This window comes from Mastigoproctus giganteus, chromosome 9 (genome assembly GCF_048544385.1).
Source record: "Mastigoproctus giganteus isolate SK-2022 chromosome 9, ASM4854438v1, whole genome shotgun sequence".
In the NCBI taxonomy this organism is placed as follows: domain Eukaryota; kingdom Metazoa; phylum Arthropoda; class Arachnida; order Uropygi; family Thelyphonidae; genus Mastigoproctus; species Mastigoproctus giganteus.
Window position 1 is genome coordinate 94,058,674 of NC_143583.1, and position 14,718 is coordinate 94,073,391.

Below are 14,718 nucleotides of genomic sequence, written 5' to 3' on the forward strand. Positions count from 1 at the left end.
GACTTCCAGTCAACATCCAAAAGATTCAACTTTATGCCCTTGAAACAACGAGGATTTTGTGGGTTTCCTATAACAAGAGGTTGTTCAAAGTCTCCCAGCATATTGTGTACAAATATGCTGGGAGACTTTGTACACAATATGCTGGGAGACATTATACAGTCAAGCGTTCCTTAGAAATTTTACCGCCCTGGCACTTTTCGTTTTTTAGACTCATTGTTTTTTCAGGAAGAGCTTTAAAAAAACGACCCTGTTTCGTCACAGTTGTAAATATCCTTAACTTCAAAATCACGACATAAACCTTCCAATTTGACGGTCCACTCTGTTACAACCCCAGTATCAACAGATCCACCTTCACCACTTACGGTTTTCCAAGAATTTTATGCCGAGTTTTGAACTTGTCTAGCCATCCCACAGAAGCTTTGAACTCATTTACTCCCATAGATTTCGCAACCTTCAAAGCTTTTTCCCTAATAATAGGCCCATTAATGGGAATTTTTTTAACACGTGCGCAACAAATTTGAAATCCAACAGTTTTCGGAAATGATTTTTGAACCTGATCATTTCCGTGTTGCCAAAATTGTTTGAGCAGTTCATTTTTTTTCTTTAGGATGTCGCTTACCTGCGTCTTCCCGATTTTGAATTTTGCAGCGAGATTGCGAACACTATTTTTTTGCCGATCATACGCATTAATGAGTTCGACTTTATCTTTTAAAGTTAAATGTTTTCGAGAAGACATTGTGCACTTCACACGACACTGAACAAAACTGAAAACTGAAACTGAAAAGACGAAAGGCCGACCATATCCCCCCCCCCCTGCACACACCGAATTCATCAGAAGTTTTACACGTGCCTTAAAATTCTTGACAAAGGGTTTAGAACCGCGACATAAACCTTGATAAAATGCAGAGAATCGGAAATAGAAAATAAACACACGATTGAGGCAATACGTGGAAGAAACGTTCCTAGAAAAAGGGCCGTGAGTTCGCCCGCTGTCCGTAATGGGGAGATCAAATTAAGTGCTAATCTAAATGAAACAGTGCAGATTGCCTGTCCGCATCCGTTACAGAGAATGTCCGCTAGACAGAAGCTGCAAACATGTTAAAACCAATGGAGGTGAGTTGGGGAATTTGAAAATGTCCGTTGTAGAGAGATGTCCGTTAACGAGAGGTGTCCGTTAGGAGGTGCTTATCGTACCGATCCACAAGAAAGGTGATAACCGGGACTGCAAGAACTACCGTGGCATCAGCCTCCTTTCCATCATCGGAAAGGTCTTTATGAAGATCATCCAGTCAAGACTGCAAAAACATCGCGAGCAAACCAGTCGAGAAGAACAGGCAGGATTTAGACCCGGGCGAGGATGCTGTGATCAAATCTTTGCCATTCGTCAGCTGATGGAGGAGAGGATCCAGTGTGGACAGCGAACCGTCATTGTTTTCATTGACTTTAAGTCTGCTTTCGACTGTGTCCACCGGCCTGCCTTATGGAAACTACTAGAGGTTGAACATGTACCTCGAAAAGTCATCACACTCCTCCAAACTGCATACAACGGTTTAACCAGCCAGGTGCGCATCCAGAATGATTTATCTGAGGAATTTACCATCCAAACTGGAGTCCGCCAAGGGGATGTAGCCTCCCCGTTGCTTTTCAACATCGTGGTCGACGCCATTATGAGGCAAGCATTCAGAAACAGACAGGGCATACAATATGACAAGGATCACTATGTGACTGACCTGATGTTTGCTGATGATAGTGCTATCCTTGCCGGTAACGACGCTGAAGCCACGGACATCCTCTACGACATTGCCCGCATTGCCCGGCCATACGGTTTGAAGATCAATGCTGGTAAGACAAAGGCCCTGACAACAGATGGGTCGCAAGCCACCATCTATCTCGAAGGCGTCCAGATCGAGCAAGTGCAGGACTTTAAATACCTTGGGTCGCTGGTCCAGGAGAAGAAAGTTGCATCCACCATGGAAACCCACAGCAGAATTGGACAGGCGGCCACTGCGTTCGCCTCGCTCAAATGGTGTCTGTGGAAGAGGACCAACTTTTCCACAAAGACTAAAATCCGACTCTTCCGGACTTTGATCCTGCCCATTCTTCTTTACGGATCGGAAACATGGATTTGTCTCAAGTTAGATTTGAACAAACTTGAGGTATTCCAAATGCGATGCCTGCGGCAGATCTTGGGCATCTCTCTTCGCGACCGCATCACTAATGATACCATCCGCGCCAGATGCCAACAGCAACCAACCATTGCCGACCAAATCCAGAAGCGAAGGCTCAGATGGTTTGGCCACGTATGTAGAATGGGCACGAACAGAATACCATCCACACTCCTCTGGAGACAACGACCCACCCAATGGAGCATCCAACAGACCGCGCCTAGGAAAACGTGGGCCAAGCAAGTGGAAGATGACTTGAAGAGCTGACGTCTCGACCTTAACCAGGCCAGGACTGAAGCCATGGATCATAAGGTATGGAAGAACATCACAGAGCAAGTCCGAAACCCTGCGGCACCTACAGCAGCATACTGGTTGCGTGGCCAACCGCCTCCCCCAGCTGCCAGCTAAGGACCAAAGAAGAAGAAGAAGAAACAGTGTCATTTCTCACTGCTAAGTGAAAGTGGTATGGGCCTGCATGGGAAAATTGTAATTATTCCTAAGTCAAAAAGCTGGACACCACTATCAATAAAGTAGTTATGAAAGTAATGTCAAACATCAGAGCATTTTTGTCGAAGTACAGTATATTTGTGGATGCGGAAAATCTTCATGGACTATTGTTCAAAATTACCTATGCAGAGTCTGTTAGTAGAGAGTTAATTTTTGATAGAAATGTATTATGGCTGTATTCCCGCAATTTTTTTTTTTTTTAATTCTGTCAATGATTTCTCTCAGTTTGGAAATTTTATAATTTTCTATTTTAGCCCTGATAAGTGATGCGGAACTAAATTGAATAGTTCAAACAGGTTTGTAAACATTTCTTGCCAGCAGTAGTGATATTACTCATGAGGAGATTGTAGCCATCTTCCCCACAAGTAACCATGGCCATCACAAATCTAGTTAGTATTATTGCAATTACCATGAACTTCACTTGCCTTCATTGCAAATCCCATTGACCTACAAAAATATGTATGTGTATTAAGTACCCTTTAAAGTGTCAGATCCAGAAGTGGAAAACAGAAAAAGGGTACCTACTAAAGTGTCCAAATTATAGAGTATCCATTTTGGAGAGATCATTTAACGTTATTTGTAATATGGGGGGGGGTGGCGCAGGTATCCGAGTATTCATTATCCGAGCCCCAACAGTTACGAAGATTTGAAAATTAAAGAATTAAAGCTTTTTCCCTTGAGAAAATTGACCAAGCACTTTTTTTTTTTGAGAACTATCTTCTTCATGATTGTGCAACAAATGTTAAGCGCGAAGTTAAAGACAATGCCACGACACAATTTTATCTGAAAAAATATGACAAAAAAAAAACAAAAAAAAAAACAAAAAAAAAAACACAATCAACTCTGGATTCATTCTTTATTCAGAAAATTGACCAAGCACTTTTTTTTTTTTTTTTGTGAGAATGATCTTCCTCATGATCATGCAACAAATGTTAAGCATGAAGTTAAAGACTACATATTATGTAGCATACAACTAAATGCTAAGACACAATTTTATCTGAAAAAATACAAAAAAAAAAAAAAACCACGAACAACCCTGGATTCATTCTTTATTTGTACAACTGAAAAATAGTGTAACTTCAATAAACTTTACTTAACCTTACATTATGTAGCATATTATAATAGTGGGAGGGTTTTTTTTTTTTTTGGCTGCATAAGCTTGCTTTCTTGCATCGTATGCCTCTACTAATGCTAATGTTAATGTCTAATAAAATAATTTTCTCATTTTTCAGTTCTTTCATCCATTTTTTACTATGTACAAGTACAGGTGAACCATCACTAAACAAGCCACAGGTAATCCGGTTCCACCGCCAATTCCGACATAATTTCCGCGAACGTAATTTCAAATTTCCGGGGTCAGTGCACCGACCTGCCACTACTGTTTGGGTGGCATTGGTTGCAGCAACAGTTGTTGGGCGAACTCGTAAACACTGGCAAGCCATTTTCACTTGTTTTTCTGCATTTATTCTTATAATCTGCTCACGTTTAGCTCCAGCCACGGTTCCAATGCATAAAGGAAGTGCCTCTCGTGGTGTAAAGCACAAACACCGTACATTGTCCATAACAGATAAAGTTGAACTTCTGAAAAAACGACAGCAGTGTGTCTGTGAGAAGTTTAACTCTGCTTAATTGTAAATTCCAGCAATTTCTCTCAGTTCCTCTTATCTTAGTAATTTTCTTTTAGCCATTCCTTTTTAGATTTTTTTTTTTTTTACAACACACTTATACAAACTTGCAGAAAAACACAACACAATATGATGGATAATACAGCACGCTAACGAACTTGTTTTCACAAAACCTCTAACAATACTGACAAACTTATTGCAATGTTTGAGAGTTTATTTTATCGTAATTAGTTTTACTGCAGCGCTTTGAATAAACTAAATAAACTAATGCAATAATGCGTGCAATAAACTAATCACAAACGACCTTCATATGTATGCCGTAATAGCGTTACACGTATGTGGCCGACAAGGCTTCTCAAGAAATAAAGTAACCAACATATGTGGCCACATATATGCGACATAAAAAAAAAAAAAAAAGAAAAAAAGACTTTTTTTTATTTTAAGCAAAAAAATGACAACACTGACATTACAATATTTATTTTAGAATTACTAATCAAATTATTTCCTAAATATTTTTTGGCCCCTAGGGAATTTTTTTCTTAATTAAACTAGCTTGGCAGTCAACGTGTTAAAGGTAGAAGGAGGTGGTTAGCTGTTGGGTAAAACGTATGTGCTAAAAAATAACCACTGGTGATCTGGCAAACTCACTAATCTGGCACCCCACAGGTCCCAACGCTACCAGATTAGTAATGGTCGACCTGTACATAATAAACATTACTATATAATATTGGTGTAGATACACCATACCTACTCATCCTTCACAGTGAGTTGCCCATGTATTGCGCTACCGTGAATAAGTAACGCTTCACTTGCAATACCAGGATACCTGTCCACCCACCGATGACAAGCTAACTTTGAAACAGTGGCGCTCGCCGAGAATACATAACGATAGTCTTCTCTATTAGTGAAGCGTTACTTATTCGAGGTAGAGCAATACATGGGCAACTCATTGTGAAGGGTGAGCACAATATGAGATACAGATGATGCTTTTCACACTACTATCATAGTTTTTCTTTAAGAATTGTCTATGGTGTATCTACACCAATATTATACAGATATAGAATCTTAAACTCTTAAAATATTATGCCTAGTTGCATAATATTTTAAAAACAGCAGCAAATGCTGTTTTTAAATCTGGAATTTGTTTTCCCATTTTAAAACAGCAGCAAATGTGGGGGAAAACACCCTAGACATATCAACCTAGGAGGACAGTGGGCAGGGAAAGCAGTGGCATCTGCCAATCATTGCTTTCCCGCTGTTTTGTTTGCCGCCATGTTGGAGGTGTACACTGTTCTGGAATTTTAACGTGATATTTATTCGACATTGAGAATGACGTGCACTACAAATGCACAGGTAAATAATTACATATGTCATTTCCTGATTTGATTTCGACAGATGTGTCTTTTACGTAGAAAAGATTTGACTTACTCCGTATACCTCTACATTTTACATAGAAAAGCATGCATGGGGGCAGGCGAGCAGAGGATGAAGCCCCCTAGTTTATATTATTATTATACTTTGTTAATTTAAGCCATTGAAGAGGGGACTTCCACAGGTTGTCACTTGAAAAAATAACATTAACCACTTAGCACCATTAAAAAGATGAATTAATTACTGCTTTTTTGGCAACAATATACACTAAAATGCTAAAGATATCAAATTAACTCATATAATATTTATGTATGTGCACTAAATGAAAAAAAAATGACATAACTTAGTCCAATTCTTATCTTAACCCCCCCCCAGGGGGCACATAAAAAAAAAGGTTATGTCCACAAACACACTGGTTTGTACTGGTCATCAAACCAATATTCTTAAGGAAAAAAGGCAAGAAATAGTTTAAAATTAGTGCAATTTATAATTTATTCTTTATTCCAACATCACATTAGACAACAGGAACAAATAATATCTTTATTAGTAGAGCAACCTTATTATTCAAAAAAATGTATTTCCTGATTACTTTACTTCCAGATCACAGCAACGAGGAGTGAAAAAATCAAACCAAAGGGTATGGAAAATCAACAACAGGGGCTGGTGTACAGTACTTTTCATATACAAACAGAGACCATAAAGAATTTTTTTGTCTATACTTTTTAAATTAAACTAATCAATGATGTGATCAAAGTTGAAGCCCATTGTAGAGGAATACTAAAATTCACACTTGTGTAATTCTAACATTTTTTTAAATTTAGCTATTTTTTTATTTTTTTTGGTTATTAAAACAGATAGAATTTGCAAAATCCACATGTCCAATAACCATACATTTAAAAAGATTTGTGATTTTTTTTTTTAATCCTGTTTTCCTAATATGATTATATTTAAATTAAAGCTAAATAAAATTAAATTTAATGCTTTCAAAAATTTATTTGACAACTTTGATTCTCTACTATATGTTTGATGTACAAATAAGAACATTTTATCTTTTGCAGCTTGCAAATTTTCAACTGCTGTAAATATATGTCATAATTTTAAGAACTCACAACAGAAAGTCTGCTGACTGCCAAACACAAAATGTGTTTATTCATGCACTGAGCTTCATTTCTAAATAAATAAATAAATGCTGCACTCTCTCAGCAGCTCAACAGCTCAGTCTCAAGCAGTTCTTCAGCTCCTAATCATTTACAGCACAGGAATTAATAAAATTAATAAATCTGCATTGCATATCTGCACTTAGAGGAAAATAAAAATAAATACTTGTAAGTAAAATTTAATTATTCTATATTTATTTTCATAGCACATTCAATACCATAAAGTTATATAAACTTAACTAGAAAGATTTGTTCTAGTTAAGTTCATATGGTACTTAGTACCATACATGGGTTGAAGATTGAGAAGATGAAAGAAGATACTTGATGACATTAGACTTGATCTTCTGTAGATTTCAATTTTCAGGACATTTGTATGAAGGAAGGTTGTTCCAGAAAATGGAAGCTGAATGAATAAAAGAGGAAGAAGCAAAGTTGATTCTGTGATTTTGAAGTTGGACAGCAAAAGGATGTTGACTGGTTGAGGCATATGTTTGGACTGCTTTGGAAGAGAGGAAGGGGAAATTATAGAAGCCAATTCAAAAGAACAGTACCCATGGAAGTAGCTATAGAAAAGGCATGCAGCAGAAAAATGTCTGAGACAGAGAGTCGAGAGACTCATAGAAATTAGTCATTAATTAACCTAACTGCCCTCTTTTGAATGGAATCTAGAAGCCTGAGAGAGAGGCTTTAAGGGAAATGCCCCAGATTTGCAAACAATATTTCATAGTAGGATGGATTTGCAATTTGTACAGAGTGAACGGCTGTTTGGAAGAAAAGTAAACTTCTTCCACATCAGCCTCCTCAAATCCATTACTCCCTTCCTCATAGATCCACTGTGACTAACCTCTTAGCCACCACCAGCTCTATCCTCTCTGTGTTTGAATCCCAAGCAGAGCTTGCAGTCACCTATGTAGATCTTGAATCAATGTGACTGCAAGCTCTGCTTGAATCCCAAGCAGAGCTTGCAGTCACCTATGTAGATCTTGAAGCAGCTTTCGATAAACGTTCCTACAATGCTGAAGCTACTTTCAGGCCACTATCAGATCAAGGGAGACACTCTACAGTTCCTCCCGTCACTTCTTCAAAACAGAATAATCCAGCTTAATGCCCCATGGGCACATATACGAGCAAAATATCTCTTCAGGCGTGCCACAGGGTGGTGTCTTATCTGGGCTCTTGTTTACAGCACTTATCTCTCCACTTGTTGAATCCAGGTATGACACTTTATGTTATGCAGATGATATAAAGCTCCTCACACTGATTTCTCTATATGATGATCTTGTGATAACAGGATCAATTAATAATACTCTCGTGGAAATTGAAAACTACCTCAACCAGTTCGGATTAAAAATAAACCCAGAAAAATCTGAATTTATGATATTCTCTTTAAAGAAAATGGCTTCTTATATTCAGCCAATTCTGTGTAATTCTCCTATTCCCATTGTCAATAAGGATCCTGATCTCGGGGTTGTGTTTGATCCTAAGCTCTGCTTCAGTTACCACATAGACAAGGTCCTCACCCTAGCAGCTCGACTCCGATGGATTGCCAAACAGCATTTGCATTATATTAATGAAGTCACAACTACTAGAAAATATATAAAAATCACAGCATACTCTCCACTTTTATATATGCTGCAGAGGTATGAGCATCTGCTGCCCCTAGCACAATCAGGCCACTTTTTCTTCTGAGTTTTGGATCTTAATATGAGCCATAAACAAACAAAACTTCCTCGAGAGCTAAGGACAACTGAAATGGCCAGTTTGATTCAAATTCACAGGCTTCCCACGCTGATAGGGTGAAACATCTTACCACGATTATCAAAATGATGGTTGGCGAGATTTCAGCACCATCATTCTGGGACCTGTGCTCATGGAGAGTCCCTCAGAACTTCCTTCAGAGTGACTCCAACTCTATGCCCACATCTCAGCCATCTCAGCCACTCTATGCCCACATCTCAGCTTAAGTTTAAGGCTCAGCTGGACAGGTATTTTGAACGAACAGAGGGGTGAAGTGGAAGTGGTTTTTTTTTTTTTTTTTTTTTTTTTTTTTTTGGCTGATGCTGCATAAGCTTGCTTTCTTGCATCAAATGCCTCTACTAATGCTAATGCTAATCTCCACCTATCTGATAGGTTCCTGCCTTTATCAGCTACTTTCATGTGCCTAGTCCTTCGATGCTGACCTTAATAAGTTCACTTCTGACAGGGAATACAGACGCCACATCCTTGAATTGTACTTCCCTGTCCCTGATCCTTCTCCTTGAAGCTAGTTTTAATGCCGCAATCCAACAATACCACCTGGAGGGAGATTAGAAGTCAAGGTAATCCTGAATAGAGATATATGACCTTGCCTAGAAATCACCAAAAATGGGCATAGGAGCAGAAAAATTCTTTTTGCAAGATTTATATAAGACAGGACAGAGTTTTAGAAGGACTGAAATAAATTAAGTTATCTTTACCCCACTGAAGAATTACCTGGAGATAAGCATTTAAGGAAATGGTAATGGATATTTGAGAAGTTGAATTTGTTTGTGCAGGAAAAGGTTTCTCAAACTGGAAGGTGGAATGCAGTGTGTTGTCATCAGCAAAACTATGGATACGATTTCCAGTCAATGCAAGAAGAAGGTCATTAATATGCAAGAGGAAAAGAGTGGGAGAAAGAATTAAACCTTGGGGGAACACTAGCATTAGTGGAGAAGTCAGAAGACAAGAGAGCCATCTACCATCACCAGTAGTTAGAGGTCAGAGAGAAAACTGGAATACCCAATTACAAAAAACAGCTACCAAACAATAAGATGAAAGCTTATTTAGAAGACCTTTATGCCAAACATGATCAAAAGAATTTGAAATGTCAAGAGCAAGTGCTTGAGTTTCACCAAACTTTTCCATAGATAGGTAACATAAACCAGAATATCATCAGTGGATCAAAACTGACAGAATCCATTCTAGCAATCGTTGATCAGATGGAAGATTTCTTATATAGTTTAAGAGTTTGCAGTTAATTGATTTCTCCATTACTTTAAAAAGAGTAAAAGTAAGTACAACGGGACAATAACTGACTGGAAGGTATTTGTCACCATTTTTAGGAACTGGCTGGATATGAGCAAATTTCCAAGCAGAAGTGAAAACACCTTTGGAATAAGAAAGTGAAAAAAGGTGACATGGAACAGGAGTAAGTTCAAACGCACAGGTTTTGAGAACAAGTGGAGAAATAGCATCAGGACCTGGAGCTTTCTTAGCATCAAGATTGTTCAAAATCCTTTTCTGACACCCTTTTGATGGAAGACCACAGGAGGCATTGAATGGAGTGTACTGGGAAAGGTGGGAGGTGGTTTGGCAGAATCATCAATACACAAGTTGGAAGAAAAATAGGATGCTAGCAGGTCAGCTTTATCTTTGGCTGAGGTGGCAACAGAACCATCCGGTTTTGACGGAGTTGGAAATAGAGATGGACAAAAGTTGCGGCCAATGACTTTGGCAAGAGACCTGAATGCTTGACTACCATTTGGATAAGAAGCAAGAGTTCAACTCTTTGAAATCTAGTTTGAACTGATTAATAACTGCTTTGCAGTTATTATGAGCACTGGTGTAGGCAGAAAATGAACTTGGAGATTAGGACACAAACAAATTACGATTATGGAAAATTCTTCTCTTGAACAGCCTTAGCACATTTATTGGAAAACCAAGGTTTAGATAAAGGACAAGACTTTAAGATGAAGTGTGAAATAAAGGATTTCATCCCTACAAGAATAATTTCACTGACAAAATCTGGGGAAACATTGACATCAGAAGATTTGAAATAGTAAACCAACCAAGGAAAAGAATAAAAGAAATCTTGCAGATCATCCCATTTCACAATCTTGTAATGCCAAACAACACAAAGTTGAGAATAGCCACGAAAGAAAGGCTCTGTTGGAGAAGAGACCATCTCCAAGTTGTGATCTGAGGTGTCTAGAGGACCACTCATGTTATTTGACTGTGTAATTAGAAGGGTTGTTTCCGAGAAAAAGATCAAGCGTGTTGGCTGAGTGGTTAGGATTGTCTGGTGGTAGTAGTAATGGCATGTGATGCAAGAAAGCATGTGTATGAGCTTATGCAGCATCAGCCAAAAAAAAAAAAAAAAAAAAATCACACCATTCCCTACAAATGCCTGTCCAGTTCCTCCTTAAATTTATTCAACCTATCAACTTCCACAATGACAGATGGAAGTTTGTTCCAGCAATTAACCACCCGCTGGCTAAAGGCAAATTTCCGCACTTCTATTCTACATCTGTCTTTTCTTAATTTGAATTTAAGCCCCCTTAGGTTCGTAATCTGAACAAGTGGAAGGATCCCATCAGAATTCAGTGTGCTCAACCCATTCAAGGCCTTATACACCTCAATCAAATCACTGCACAGGTGTCTAGTCTCCAGCCACTGCAATTTGCAGAACTTAAGCCTCTCTTGGTAAGAGGATCCCTTCATTCCCCTCACCAATCTTGTTGCCCTTCTCTGTACACGGTTGGTTTGGTTTTTTTTTTTTTAGGAGCATTAGCAACTAAGGCCATATTGCTCCGGGATATGCGGTGGTCATTCCCTGAATGACCTTTCCGCATCCTCCGTATTTGGTGGTGACGGGCTCGAACCCCGGTCTAATCAAGAAGCGTGTGCTACGCACTGCTGCTCCTTCCCACCTGGCTACGGAGGCTCTGTACACGCTCAAGAGAATATCCATCCTTCCTAAAATGAGGCCTCCAGACCTGTACGCAGTACTCAAGGCACGGCCTGACCATTGCCTTATACAGAGGGATAATCACCTCCTTTTCCCTGCTAGCAAAATTCCTATATATCATTGACAAAACCCCATGACCTGCCCTGGCAGCCTGTCTGCATTGCTCAGAAAACTTCATATCTGCCTGCACAATTACTCCCATGTCTTTTTCATTTTCTAACACCTTAAGTGTAGTACCACATATTTGGTACGTTTCTCTGGGGTTACTTCTACCCATATGCAGTACTTTGCATTTGTCAAGGTTAAACTTCAGTTGCCACTTCTTAGCCCATCTGCCCAAATTATCTAGATCCTGTTGCAGTAGCACACTGCCATTACTGTCATTAACAACCCTGCCAACCTTTGTATCATCTGTAAACTTCGACATTAAGCCTGATATACCTTCATCAATATCACTGATAAATATACAAAACAACAGTGGACCCAACACCAAACCCTGTGGGACTCCACTAATAACATTAGTCCACGAAGAGCAGCACCCATTGATTACCACCCTCTGTCTTCTCCCACTTAACCATCCTTTTATCCATTGTAGCAACTTACCCTTAATACCATTCTGCTCCAATTTGTACAATAGTCTTTCATGCGCAACAGTGTCAAAAGCTTTCCTGAAATCCAAATATATGATATCAAAATTATTTTTTGCATCCAGTTCCTTTGTAACCACATCATAATATCCTATCAAATTTGTCAGACAAGACTTTCCCTTAACAAACCCATGCTGTGTCTGAATTATTGCTGCAGTCTTGTCTAGATGAGCCTGCAATGCATCTTTAACCAGCGACTCCATTATTTTATCTGGAACAGAAGTTAAACTAACTGGTCTGTAATTATTCGTGTCACCCTTTGACCCCCATTTGTGAATTGGGGATACATTTGCACATCTCCAGTCCGTGGGAACCTCCCCCTGAGTCCAAGGATGCTCTCATAATTATGGCTAAGGGTTTGCTTAGTTGCTTTGCCGCCTCCTTTAATATAACTGGATAGATCCCATCCACCCCAGGTGCTTTTCTTACGTTTAACTTCAACAATTTCTCTTCCACTTTGCTCTCAGTTATTACAAGATCATTAAGCACCCTGCTACAATTTGATAACCTTCTGCCATTTTCAAACCTTAATAATTCCTCACGTGTGAATGTAGATGCAAAATACTCATTCAGTTTGTTTGCTATCTGAGCAGGATCATCAACAGTCGAACCATCGATGTCAAGGGGACCAATCAGATTCATCCCCTTCCTTTTAGAGTTTATATAAGTAAAGAAATCCTTGCTGTTTTTCTTAGCATCTTTTGCCAAGGATTTCTCGTAATCTGCCTGCGCCTGCCGAACCTCCTTTCTGACCTGATTACAGATTAACTTATATCTGCCATAGGCTTCTGAGTCGCTTGATAATTTATATGCATCCCATGCATTTTTTTTCTCTGTTACGAGTCTCATTAGTTCATTTGACAACCATTTAGGCCTAAACCTTGAACAATATTTCTTAATAGGTATGAAACTTTTAGTAGCTTCCACGATTAATTCCTTGAATGCTTCCCACTTAGAATTTACTGTTGGTAACATCGTCAGTTTATCCCACCATACAGAATTTAAAAAATTTCTGAGACCACTGTACTCACCTTTACGGAAGCAAAAACCCTTTCCTTTACCTCCAATGGTAATTATATCTTTAAATAAATCCCACATCAGTACACTGTGATCACTGCCATCTAGTGGTTCCTTTATCTGCAAATTCTTAATAACGAATGATCACTGCTGATAACCAGAATACCAGAATTTATCTACCAGAATACCATAGGTATTCTGGTAGATAAATGAACAATTTGCGAGAGGTCATTAGCAATTGGAAAAGTCTCAGCATCTCGACCAGATGGGTCCGTGTGACTAAAAAACGGAAGCTAGCTGGAGTTGTGAACATTAAAATCACCAAAGAAAATTACCTCACTGTTAGGAAAGTTGGACTGAAGAAAGTCAAGTTTCAAAGAGAGGAAGTGAAAGAGTTCCAAGTGATTAGTGAAGCTGGGAGAAGGATAGAGGCAACAGATGAATTTGACAGAATGTGGTAGAGAGATTTTAAGCCAGACAAGATCAAAAGGAGATTCCAAATTACTAATTCCCTAACAGGGAATATCAGAATGGACATATGCCCAAGTACCACCTAAGGAGCAAAAGGAATCTTACAGGAATAATTCGGTCAACTGAGATGAACAGTGGTTGAATCAACCGATAACTGGGGTTCTGTCAGAAAAAGTACATGGATTTTGGCAGACTGTAAGTTGAAATGGATATCACTGAGATTAGAACTGAAACCACGTATATTTGTATACATGGTTTCATTTGTATACAGGAAGTGTTTGGGAGGTTTAGATCTTTTTGCTGAAAAGTTTGTTCTATTATTTTGACAATTCGTGGTGTAATCAGAAGTAAGAAAAAGTGGAGAGGACATGCTGTACGAAGTAAAAATTTTTGGATATGGCATACACATTGTAAGGATATATCTAGCTTCTGGACACAATATGGCTTCGACAATGTCCCCCCCCCCCATATACACAACTACACAGACTCACTATCTGGTAGAGTAGAGCAAGTGAGATTATACACTAGCTGATCCTGCCGGAAGTCTCCTAGAGAGTTACCAATCGGTTCAGTCCAGTGAACTATCTACCAGCCAGTTTGCGAACACTGTTAATATATAGAGCTGTATTGAATCTTGCTATGATGTCCATCATAACCTCCAAAGATATCAATCATACTGCATGATGGAAGAGATTGGGGGGGGGTTGCCGGAGCTTTGCTCTGGAGACTAAACATGGATTCCACCACTTCAAGCCTCCAATAAGAAAATTGGTCGTATCGCACCAGTTGATGAGAATGATTTACCACCTAGAGCTAGAGAAGATTTGAGGAAAAGTAAATGAAGAATGTGTCAGTCTGCTCTTTTGGTAACTGGACATTATTTTTTAACAATTTTTCTACACAATGGTTAAAGTATAGGATTTAGTTTGCATTTGAGAGACACGGATAGAATATAATTCTCATCACTGATTATTACCAATGGCACTTGTTTTTGCTTTGTTTTTAAGGATCATAAAAGTAATTTGGATATACATGAATTTCTCAACTGCA

The 14,718-nt window shown here is 38.8% G+C and overlaps 1 protein-coding gene across 1 annotated transcript in view; it reads right to left on the reverse strand.

The window, feature by feature from the left end:
* Positions 1 to 14,718, reverse strand: part of LOC150080555 (uncharacterized) — a 144,046-nt gene that overhangs the window by 18,214 nt on the left and 111,114 nt on the right. The window lies entirely within an intron of this gene.